The following is a 13,763-nucleotide window of genomic DNA, read 5'->3' on the forward strand; positions in this document are numbered from 1 at the left end:
ATTTAAATATTGCATATAAATTTCACAAAGATCGGATGTTAACTTTTGGCATTAGAGCGTTCACAAGGTTCAACAAAGTGAAACAAGGGCCATAACTCTAGACGTTATAAACGGAAATTATTGAAATAAAAAAGGCTTCTTATTTTCACTAATTTAAATAATGCATATAAATTTCAGAAAGATAGGATGATGACTTTTGGGGTTAGAGCATTCACCAGGTTAAACAAAGTGAAACAAGGGCCATAACTCTAGAAGTAATAAACGGAAATTGCTGAAATTCAATAGGCTTCTTCGTTTCCCTAATTTAAATATTGCATATAAATTTCACAAAGATCGGATGTTAATTTTTGGCATTAGAGCGTTCACAAGGTTCAACAAAGTAAAACAGGGGCCACAACTCTAGACGTTATAAACGGAAATTATTGAAATTAAATAGGCTTCTTCATCTCACTAATGTAAACAACATATATCAATTTTAAAACAATTGGATGATAACTTTTGGTGTTAGAGCGTTCACAAGAACGGACGGACCGACGGACGGGTGGGGGCGACGGCAATATACGTCCACATTTCTATGTGGGCGTATAAAAATGACTGAAAAGTGGTGAGAATAAACATACTGGAGTAACAAGATGCAAGTAAAAATAACAAGTTTGTTTCCCACTATTTGATCAAAATCCATTCAATTAATTGTAAAACTGTTAAGATTGCAGTACACCATTTAAATAATTATGTGCAGATGGCCTTGATGTTTCAACTGAATGTCTGAGATATTTATATTTATTTCCAAGTTTGATCAAAATCAATTTAACAAAAGTAAAGTTATTGTATTTCAAAGAATTGAATAAGTGCAGTAGGGCAATAAAATATAAATGCAAAGATGGCATTGATATTTGATCTTAAGTGGGTGACGGTGATATATATTTCAAATTTTACCAAAATCAGTTCATTAGTTTTGTGTTTTACACAATTAACAAATTAGATTGCAGTAGGCTAATTAATAGCAGTGATATTTGCATTAGGTAAGTGAATGTGATCATATAATCAAAGTGTTATCAAAATCTATTCGCTAGAAATAAAGTTACTATGTTTCAAAGAGTATGATGGAAGGATACGATATAATAGCCCTAATAAAGGCAAGGGGCATCAGTGACTGGAACAAAAATTAAAAGAAAAAAATGAAACAAGAAGTGATTTGAACAAAAAACAATGAAATGTACAGTGATAAAATATAATGATAAATTACCGCTGACTACTCTACAAACTGTAAAACAAGAATCTATTGTTAAATTCACTCTTATATCAATTGGATCATACTTTTAGCCTTTTTTTAAAAACTTTTATGTTGTTTACATCACATTTAAAACCGGCGGAATGCAAAAAAAAAAAGGTGACCAATGTAAAATTAAAGCAACCAATATATCATTTAGATCCTTATTGGTTATGCCAGGATGTGAAACTCTTATTTCTTAAAGGACAAACAATTTTACATTCAGGTAAATTTTCAGGAAAGGTGTTGGATTAATGTAATTACGCTATTTACTGGACAACATACAATAAGTTCATGTTTACAGTCGATGATAAAATACAGATGAAGAACATACAACAGTACAATAACATTACGCAGAGACAAAAAATAAAAAAAAACCTTTACCATGTAGTTTCTCGATATTACGAAATTCTACAGAAAAATAAAATGCACACAACTAATAAAAAAAAATGTAAATCTACTATATTTCATTTGTAATATTAAATTAATATATTTACATTTTACATGCAATAATAATCTTAATATTCCAAATAAATTTGTTTTGAATATTTTGTGATGAGCTGGTTAATAATTATGGAAACAACATATAAAATGGTTGTTAATGTTAAACTGTAGTTAAATATTACTACTTCTACTACTACCAAGTATATGTAAAGAATAGTAGGTATATCAAGTTTCTACTGATAAAATATATCTAAAGGTAAATATCTATATGTGTCATGAACGGAACATCAACAGGGGTTTGCCAGCACCCAGCTAACAACCCCATCAGCAGTAAATGATTTCCACTAAGCGACTTTTAAAAAGTCCAATTAAGTTCTAAATATTCCAAGTCAAAATGTGAATAGATTTTAACAATCTTAAAAATGTTTCACTAAAGAATCCCACAAAGCTTTAGAACTTTATGATTTATCCCATTTCTTGTTCACAAGCTATAAAAGACAAAATATATTATCTGCTAAAAACTTGCAAAATTTACGTTTCAAAATATTGGGAATTTTTACTTTTTCCTTATTATGCACTGATGAACAATCATTTTAAGTTTTATAATAATCTACCAAGAACTCTGTTTTGTATTGTGTACACCAAATTTGTACTAAATCAGTTGACCACCCTAACTAAACTCACCAAATTGACCCATCGCATGCACAGCTGTGACACTTGCATGAACTAGTAAATGGTCCTACAATACAGAAATCTATCTCGGGCAGTTTGAGATATGTCTAATGAACTGTAGTTTGTACAGCAGGGATGTACCGTTATTAATATATCACTTTTCTCTAAGTTCCTTAAAGGTACTGGGGTAGTCAATATTTACTACAGGGTTAATAAACAATTCTGACAAGTTGTTAAATCTTTATCAAGAACATCGTCCTTATCACATTCACAAGTTTGAATGTAAATGGGACTGTAACTCTGAGATTTGGGTTTGGAAAATTATAAATTTTACTAATAATTTGAAAGAAAAAAAAAAAACGATTAAGATCGCTGACAGAAATTTCACAAGAAATTGTGATTGAACCAACAAGACGACAGACGGGTGAAATGAATATACATCCACATTAAATATTGGCGTATAAAAAGGGAGAACATAGTTTTTGACCTATTCAATTCTTTACATAAACTAATTAAAACCATGCAAAATTTTGGTATTTCTAACTATTATTTCTCTCCATAAAGCATTAACATATATATATATTAACATCAATGTGTAAAAATTGTTACAAAAATATTTCTAAAATGTTGCCAAAAACCCCATAGACTCTGTGTCATGAAAATCTATGTACGACTTACAATGTCTGTGTATGCAAAACTGTGTATATTTACAAACTATGTTGAGACTTATGGAGAGATGTCTATTACCTAATCACCAAAGTATTAAAAAGCAACACAGAATATAATCCACTCCAAACATGCAATACAACAAAAGGCAGTCATGTGATCACCTGGAAGGACATGGACTGGCACCCGACTGGCCGCTATTATTTGTTCCAATACTTAAAGAAGAAAATCCGCTTTGACATGATTGAAGGCTGGTCATAGAGCCCCTATAAAAAGAGAAAAAAGTTTAACTGTCATATGAGATTAAACCAGCAGTTGCCATGCAAGATACGCCCAGATTTTGCAAGAGATGGACAGATAATGAGCTAAAAATCATACTTTTATACTATTTGCATACAAGGAGCAGCCATTTTGTCAGGCAATTTCGGTTTGATTTTCACGAAATTCGAGCTCGTCAAAATCGGATAAAAACTGTGACTTCTAGAGGGTCCACAACCTTGGTATTACATACTTTTACATAAATTGCGGACAAGGAACGGCAATTTTGTCGGTCAGTTTCTGTCTGATTTTCAAGAAATTCAAACTCAACCATCATTTTGGTGTAACAACAGTGATATATTTAAACGTTTTTTTAAATTGGATAAAAATCATCACCTCTAGACAGACCACAAGCTAAAAACATGATTTTTCATACAATCTGGGGCCATAATCCAGGAAGTTATAGTCCAATATGCGCGAATGTTTTAAGTTGCATCATAATCAGATAAACAGCGGCTGCCAGGCAGGATACGACCACATTTTACAATAGATGGATAGAGAACAAGCTAAAAACAAAAATGATTTTTTGTTCAATGAGGGGCCATAATCCAGAAAGTTATGGTCTGAAATGTGCAAATTATAAAGGGGGTTTGAGATTTTTGGAATATAAAGATATGTTTTAAGTTTCATCAAAATTGGCTAAGAATTGTGACCTCAAGAGGGTCCATAACCTTTGAATTACATACTAAACGGTTTTTAAAATCGAAAAAAAAATGTGACATCTAGAGAATCCACAAGCTAAAAATGTGATTTTTCGACCAATCAGGGACCATGATCTAGTTAGTTACGATCCGATATTGAAAAGAACCAAGATCTTTGGGTTATAAACATGCATTTCAAGTTTCATCAAAATCGGATCAAAATTGTGACCTCTAGAGTGTCCACAAGCAAAAAACACGATTTTTCAGAGGCCATAATCCATGAAGTTATGGACAAACAGGGGCGACGGCATAATACGTCCACATGAAAATGTGGGCGTATTAAAATTGTAACCTCTCGAGTGCCTATAACCTTGGTATTACACACTTTCCCACTAATTGTGTACAAGGACTCAAGGAGTGTCCATTTTGTCAGGCAGTTTCGGTCAAATTCAACCATCATAAGGGGTGTAATCGTGATATATATGAACATTTTTAAAACCTGGTAAAAATTGTGACCTCTCGAGGTTCCAGTAGTTAAATACGCAATTTTTTCGTACAATCAGGGGCCATAATTTATGAAGATACGGTCAGATACATGTCAATATAGAAGAAAGGAACCGTGATTTTGGCGAGATAAACCTATATTTCAAGTTTTGTCAAAATTGGGTAAAAATTGTGACCTGTAGACTGTAGAGTGTCCACAAAAAATTGTGGACGGATGGACATGGGCGACTACAATATACATCCACATGAAAATGTGGGCATATAAAAATTGTCAAAATTTTCAATGATGAAATTTTGTTCTGAAATTGATTTGTCAATACAGGAATAAAGAGATTAAAGATATTTTGAATATTTTTTCAGTTTTTTTTTTAAATTGTGAAAACATTCAGTTTTGAGTTAATTCCACTAAATCAAATGAGTATTGTACTTACCTGAAAGCTTCGGAAGGTAAAAGTTCTGTATAATACATGACTTTTGATTTATGTGAAGTAAGAGGAAAATCGAAAGCAGCTTTTGCTGAATCAAAATATTTCCACTGTAAAATATAACTTCCTGATTGAGATGTAACATGGGAACCCTGAAATATACACGATTCATCATTTACTATAATAATGTGTAATACACTCACACAGCAGCTTTGTCTTAGAAAAAAAAGGAGATTGTAGCCTCTATCATGTTCACAAGCTTTTGAGAAAAGGGCACAGAATGCTGATTATATTAATGGTTTGTTCTCTCATGACCTTAAAAAATCTGTAGACTCTATCACCTACACAAAGTTTTCAGAAATCTAATTGCAGTCTCAATGTTTTCTGAAAGTAGTGATGGTGGGGATGTTGGGGAAGGGGTGGTGTTTGGGAGGGGGAGTATGGCGTCTTAGGGGTAGAGGTAACCCTGGAACGGAAGGTCAAGGAATGCTTCACACCAACTACAAATGTTTAGCCTCTATCAAATCATGTTCACAAAGTTTTCAAACAAGTTCATTTAATTTGGACAAAAACTGAAGACAGCTTTTATAATACATTTTACATAAAATCATGGGCCATAATTCTAAAAATATTCATCTAATTATCCCGAAACAAAATAGACATCACATGACAACTGTGACCTCTACCATGCTAACAAGTAGTTCTCGCAAACAAGGAGCCTAACTCTAAAAATATTAATCCGATTTTCACAAAAAGAAATAGGGATCCCTCTTCTTGTCATTATACAAGTTTCCCAAAAGTCTCAGAAAAATCTGATAAAAACTGTAGCCTCTAGAGCGCTTATCAACAAAGTGTGGTCGGACGGAAAGGGTGATTACAATATTTGACCACATTGAAATCTAAACCATTTTCATATACGTCTTTTCGATTTAAATGATGATCATGCACAAGCTGCCAAAACACAGATTAAATCAGCTTGTTGGGTAATATAAACAGTGTTAAGTAGATACAAGATTCTGAAACAAGATACTACTGGAACCATAAATACCACACAAAATGGTCTAGAAACTACGCTGTGGCAGTGAAAACTTGTTATGCATTTTTTCTTATTACACACACAGGATGTGGTCTTGGTAAATCGCAACTGATGATTAATTTATAATGTTACTTATTTATCAAGAATTCGAGCAAGAGCTAAATCTGCCAATTGCAGGTCTGTCTTTAGGCCTGAATGAAATGTTATCTAAATTATTAATTAGACATTAATTAACTTATCCAGACCACAATCAACTCTCGATGGCATCGCTAGCCTGCGATATTTACTGGATTATGATCCCATTTTCTGCTCGACTTTCATTCATAATTTAATCATGAAATGGATGATCGAGACTATGTTTTTTATCGTACAGACTTTAGTAATGATGAGCTAGGCTAGGCCAAAATTTCAATCTCTTAATTCTTGTTTCATAGTGGATCAATTTGACTGAAATTTTCAGCAAATTGCCTTTACATTATCTAGTTTTTAACTATTATAGTGAGAACTGCCAGCTCTTTATCTTATCTCCCATAATGTATCTTTAAGGAATGAGATTATTCAATGAAAACACAACTCATTTGGTAATAAAGTCTGAATATTCAATAGAAACTGCTATACAAGTGCTGGATAATAACTGTACCTGTACACTATCACCATCTCTACAAATATGTGGAGGTTCAACAATACTTAAATCTACACCAACCACCATAGATTTACTGATATATTGAGATGATCTCAATCCTCCTGTAGCACCACTAACATGATGTTGATGTACTGAGTCAGCTGATTGAGATTGTTTACACCGGAACACAGTAAATGTTATATCACCTTTTAGGATATCAAAATCCCATGTTATCACAGAACCTCTCCGAGGTACTTGTATTAAGACCTAAAATAAATAAATATTAAAATTAGTTTAATTAAAAGACACAGACAAATTCAAATTCAAAAATAAATTTTGAATTATTTTCTTTCCGTGAATTAATTAGCATGCATTATTTTTGACAATGTATCAATATAAAATGGCAAGATGAAATCATTTCTTAAAAATTTTAACTCTTACCAATTACTCATATTAATTACCATAACTAGTTATAGTTATACTGTTAATACTATTCTTAGGGAAAGAAACGCTGACAAAATGAAATCATTTCTCTAAAATTTCAACTCTTGCACTGGCTCAAATGAATATGCTGGAAAGATTACCAATACAATTCTTTGATACAGGAATAATGTTAAAGTCCTACACAACAACTTTTGATTATAACTGCTGAATTGTTTTCTTATGAGTTTGATTTTGTTTTCTGGCACATTCAATTAACTGGCCGTTGCTTACTAACCTCATGTGGAAAATCTTTAACTGCATAAGCTGTAAGATATAAACTGTTTATAGACAATGGTGGATCTTCTGGTGATTTGTCTAATAAATCTTCTTGGTATAAAGATTTAGGTACGAGACCCCCTTCAGGAACACCACACTGTTAATCAATAAAACAAAACTAAAGAACTGAATATACCTGTGACCTCTTTCAAATCAATGAAAACAAATAATGGATATATACATTTGAATGCATTGATCATATCTAATAGGGGCAAAATATCAATAGAAATTAATCTCAATGAGAATTTTATTTTCAATTTAGATCGTATTAAGTATTTCAAATGCACTTTAAAAAGGAAAAAATTATAATTTCTACACATTACATATAGATTTCAAAAATATTTCTTCTCAAATTTGATACTTACGTAACAGTCACCACCTAGGAAGTCTGGTATATATTGCTTGTCTATATATTCTACTAGGCCACCAGGGCCTTGATAATCATTTCCTCCATAAATCATAAACTTATTACGAGTATTTTCATCAATAAATGGACTGACCAGAGTCCATAAAACAGGGAAGACGCGTGGAGCTCGGACTATAAGTAGACAACCCATTGTTTCTGGATAATTTGCTTCAACTATTTCTATAATACGTAACAAAGCTCGTACGCCAGGTCTCCATACATGTCTCATACTTAAACCATCTAAATCGACTATACAGGTACAAGCACTGGAAAAATACAAATGAAAAATAATAGACTAATACAAATACTCTTTATTAAAGATTAAATGTTCCAGAGGGTCAATAAACACATTTCCTATTTCAATTCAACAGAAATAAGGTCAGAAAGATGTTCTTTAAAAAGTTATTTTGACAATTAAAACCAATAACCTAGCAAGACCTTGATGTTCATTTATATAATTTGTTCTTCTGTCAGTGATGTATGTACACTTATAAGACAATACAGATGATTCGTGTTAAAGCAATAGCGAGTAATGGGGAATTATAATAATCATACAGACATTTCTCTGAATTCCAGAACACGATTTGATAAGCTTTTGACCAATATGCTTAACAACTTTTTATTGTGTCTAGTTTGAAACGTTATATTTGCCTTTAAGCCATTAAAGGTACTATTTTCTTACAGGATGAATCATAATAGATAATTCCCCAGAACAGACTATACATCATGGAAATAAAAAAGAGGATTTAGAATGGCATGTAATTTGGAAGAAAGCCTTTTGTTTGTTTTTCAAAAATATATTCGTAAACAATTTGTTTAAATAATTATCCAACCAGGTGAGTTGCAGGCGTCATATGTGTCTGCCTTAAGTACCCAGTTCCCCTAGAATAAATAGTAAGTTTTTAAGTACAAATATATGCTAATCTTCAAATATACTTCAACTTGATACATGAACTGCTCATTTGTAAAGATATACAATATTCTGGAAGAGACATATGTAAAAACTACTTACCTGACAGGATAACCTCGTTTATTTGTTGCACCTTCTGCTCTTCTTAATCCTTCTTCATTCACATATAAAACCTGTGAATTTTTTAAAATATATTTCTTCGGGAAGACATTCATAAAAGTGTCTAGAGATACAAAAGTTCTTGTAATTAAAGTAAAGAATAATCTTAAAAACACAACACAGTTTATATGGAAATACAATCACTGGTTTATAGGCATAGCACGACGTTTCAACAAATATTCTGCGAATACTTGTCGAAAAGTCGTGCTATTTTTATAGGCATAGCACGACGTCGTGCTATGCCTATAAACCAGTGATTGTATTTCGAGATAACGATAAGAGAATACTTGTCGAAACATCGTGCTATGCCTATAAACCAGTGATTGTATTTCCATATAAACTGTGTTGTGTTTTTAATGTGTTCAATCGCTAAATGTCACTCAAGGATTATAAGAATAATCTAATTCCAGCCTGCATTCTTTTGCCCTGTTTCCATCGATGTCGTCATATAAAAGAAGTAAGTCTATAAAACATTTCTATTCAAAATCAAAGTTGACATTAGGCTCAGTAATTATAAAGTACACAGTCCTGATAAATGTTTTTGAACAATAACAATAAACTGACCCATTGTTATCTGGAAATGGAAACTATCCATTTGTCTGCTTAATTTTTAAAGATCTAACTTTCAAGTACATTCTACATGTACAAGAGAAATAAATGACAAGAATTATAATTTATGGGGATGAGAGTGGGAAATAAAAAATCTATGCTTACAGCTGTAGATAGAGACAATTAGTCATCATTTTTAAATGAACCTGTTTTTATACCGCCTTGTGTGATGACAAACAAGAAATATGATACTAATGATGAAGAAAAATAAATAGGGTTAACTTACATGTCTTAGTATTGCTTCTTCTCCTGCTGATTTCATTAAACCTTTAACATCCATCTGACCTAAACGCAGTATATACAATGGTCGCCCCTCTGAAATTTATTCAATAATATAAATAAAGCATGTAAAAAATTGTTCATAAAAAAATAAAACAACTAAAACATGCATCGATAGAGACAACAACAGCATCGCTAACACTGCAATATACGTCCACATTCCCGCTTTGATTGATATGGTACTTTTCAAAATGAATAAAAATCAATAATTGCCATCCTTAAGGTATAAGGAATAAGTATACCAAGTTTCAAGATAATCCATTCAGAATTGTAGCCTTCAGATGCTAAACACAAAAAATGGGCGTAACTCTGCCCCGGGGGGGTCAGGGCATGCAGCTAAAATAATCAATAGTTGTCGTCCTTAGGCTATAAGAAATACATATGCCAAGTTCCGAAATGATCCATTAAGAATTGTGGCCTGTAAACGATAAACACAAAGATTGGGCGTGGCTCTGACCCTAGGGGTTGGTGGGCATGCGCCAAAAACAATAGGGATCCTCCTTAGGGTATAAGGAATAAGTACATGTATGCAAAGTTTAAAGACATTCTATCAAGAATTGTGCCATGTAGGTGACCCACAGACACACACACACAGATGGGTGACGACAATATACGTCCACATTCATCCACATTATGAATCTGGACTATTAAAAAAAACAGTGTAAAAAAAGAGTGTGAAAAGCACTTATAAACCGTTCAGACACTTATTTTTAAACGAATTAATAATAAATCATTTTATTCATGATCATTATTCAGTTAACAGATGGTTGATATAAATGTATACAGAGATAGAGAATGAAGATAATCCAATAATAAGCATCATTCACAATGATTTAATTCTCTATAATATTTATGAAGATTAATGATTAGAAAGAAATAGTTTTGATAATCCTGCCCGCTTGCTCAGCTGATATATTAATGAAGAAGATGACTAAATAGTAGAATTACCTTTATCAGAATAATGCCAACCCCCAGGATAATAAGTCTGCATTACAGATGATGGTTGATATGATTCTAATAACTGATCTATATTATGTAGTTTACGCCAAGCCATTGAATGGACTAACATTTCTCTAGCTTTCTCCACATTAAATTCACGAGCTCTTAAAAATCTTAAAATGTGACCATCTTTTGGTATCTGTTGAAAAATACCAAAACAAATCAGTAAATATATGAGACGAAATGCATAGAGCTGAATGTCCTGCTTACATTAAACTACTGAATTTTGAAAGAAGGCATATTAATTACATTTAAATATAATTTGCATTTAATTTATAAACAAAAACAAAATTTCAACAATAGAAAATCTTCCGGTCTGGAATCAGTCAGATTTTAAAAAAGCCCTTCAAAGATTTTTCATGAAGATCGTAGGTGGAACTGATATCGTCCACAAAGGATGCGCGATGTTGACAATTTTCAATTCTTACTGAATACACCAATAAAAACATTTTCACAGAGAAAAATAAGCCAGCTTGTTCATTTTAGATTTATTTTGCAAAATGGGTTGTGCATCAATATCAGCCTACCAATATCAAATTAATAAATCTGTACTACTACTACGATGTAAATATATTTGCTTTCCTAACCTTTCCTTTGTGTGTTTCTCGTAGACTTTGCCGTAATTGAACCAAACTACTTTCTTCCACCATCGATAAATGTCCAAGAAATCTTTTAATATAATCATCATCTAGTTTACCTTTAGCTTCTGGTATAGCAACTATAACTTCTAGAAATAAATAAATAAAATATTACTCTATATGACATACACACTTTCATATATTCAGATGGTAATAAATGAAATGAAATGGGCCTACTTTTCTGCACCGAATGGGTAAATGAAGATGGGGCAAACACCATCACGGGGCATATACGCCATACAGTGTGCTATGAGGGACATTTTAACCGACAGCGACGCTACGGCCTACTCTTATTTCAAATTCCAACTGTCAAGGGTTCTTTTTTTACGGGCACGCCAATGTGTATGCATTACCTTGGTTATTCGTACCATCCAAACAACGCTAGACACTGTCCTTGTCAGGCCCTCCGTCCTGCACCAATGACAAAAGGTAAATGTACAGGAAAATCCAGAGGAACTTTCACTACTAACACCAGACCAGGAGCAAATCTGAGACCTCCTGGTTAGCAAGCCAGCGTCTTACTTACTTAGCCACCGTGGCTCCCATTCAGATAGTTATAGTAAATGCACTGTAATGTTACAAGGCAAGTATACTACATGTAGGATGGTCCTCATTTTGCAAAATTTTTACAAGTTAGGGGGCTACCCTCAATTTATGTTGGAAATGAAGAAACAAAATAAACAAAATTTAAATAAAAGAATAAAAAAAATGGTGCTACCGTCTATCAAAGTTAGAACAAAATGTGATTTTTTGGCATTTTTTCAATTTATTATTTCTATGGAAAAAAGTTATACATGAAAAGAAATGTGAACAAGATAAAAATAATATTTATAAAGCAACAGATGTGATTCCAGTGTTTTATACAGAGCTTCGAAAATTGGCGAAATAAAGATTTTTTCAAAAAATTGCATCTTTTTCCTAGCCCTTTATTTCTAGCCCTTTTGTTGTGGCTTCCGGTGTACCCATGTGGTCCGTCCTAGGACTGATCTTGTTTAGCTTATACACTAAACCACATGGTCTTATAGACATGATGGATTATTATTTCATCTATACGAGGATGATAAACAATTGTACATTTTCGTTCAAACCCATCAAAAGTGACTTTTAAATTTGAATATTGAAACTTGTATGGCAGACATAAAAATTTGGATGAACAACAATTTTTTTAAACTTAATGCAGATAAAACAGAATATTTGGTTATTGGGTCTTCTTTAAACAGAAAATAGTTAAATGTAAAACTTTGATCTATCGATACAATAGTTAAACTTTGATTTATCAATACAAGCAGTCATTTCTCAGTCAGCCAGAAATACTGAGGTAATTTTTAATTCAAATTATTCTTCAGAATATCACATAAACAATATTTAAGTTATTTTAATTTGAGGTTGCTGCCCAAAAACTGTGGAATAAACTTCCTTATACCATCCGGTTATGTCAGCCAGTTCTCTGTCGTCATTTGAAATTTCTCACAAACCCACTTGTTTAAAAGATGAAATAAGGAAGTTTATCCCATCATGTTGGCCATGTACTTCTGTCATTTAAATTTTCTCTTAAAACCCACTTGTTAAAAGATGGAACAATGAAGTTTATTCCACAGTTTCTCTTAAAACCCACTTATTAAAAGATGGAATAAAGAAGATTATTCCACAGTTTTGGGACAGCAACCTCAAAAACCTTCTCGCTGAAACTGACGAGATTGGCATTTTTCTCATTAAGGAACAAATTATCACTGGAAGACCAAATGTCGATCAATATAGGTGCCAGGTTATTTATAAATTTAACAAGTAGTTGTCATGCAAGATACGCCAACATTTTGCAAGAGATGGACAGAAAACAAGCTCAAAAAAAAGAAGCGATTTTTTATACAATCAGGGGCCATAATCCAGGAAGCTATGGTCAGATATCAATAAATATCAAAAGGAACCAACAAGATCTTTGGGATATAAACATGTTTTAAGTTTCATCAAAATCAGATAAAAAACCGTGACCATGGAGCGGAAATTCAATCTTGACTGTCATTATGGTGTAACAGTGATCTATTCAAATGTTTTTTTAAATTGGATAAAAAATTGTGACCTCTAGGGGGACCACAAGCTAAAAATGTGATATTTCGTTCAATCTGGGTCCATAATCCAGGAAGTTACGACCTCTAAAGGGACCACAAGCTAAAAACGCGATATTTTGTACAATCAGGGGCCATAATCCAGGAATAGGTGCGAATATCGAGATCGGATACAAACTGTGACCTGTAGAGTGTCCACAAACAAAATGTGAATGGACAAACGGACAGGGGCGACGACAATATACAACCACATGAAAATGTGGACGTATAAAAACACAAACACATCATGTATTTCCCAATTTTATTTGTATTTGGATATAAAAGGAGATTCTTTGAGCTTTCA

The sequence above is a fragment of the Patella vulgata genome, chromosome 2, assembly GCF_932274485.2.
Source record: "Patella vulgata chromosome 2, xgPatVulg1.2, whole genome shotgun sequence".
Classification (NCBI taxonomy): domain Eukaryota; kingdom Metazoa; phylum Mollusca; class Gastropoda; family Patellidae; genus Patella; species Patella vulgata.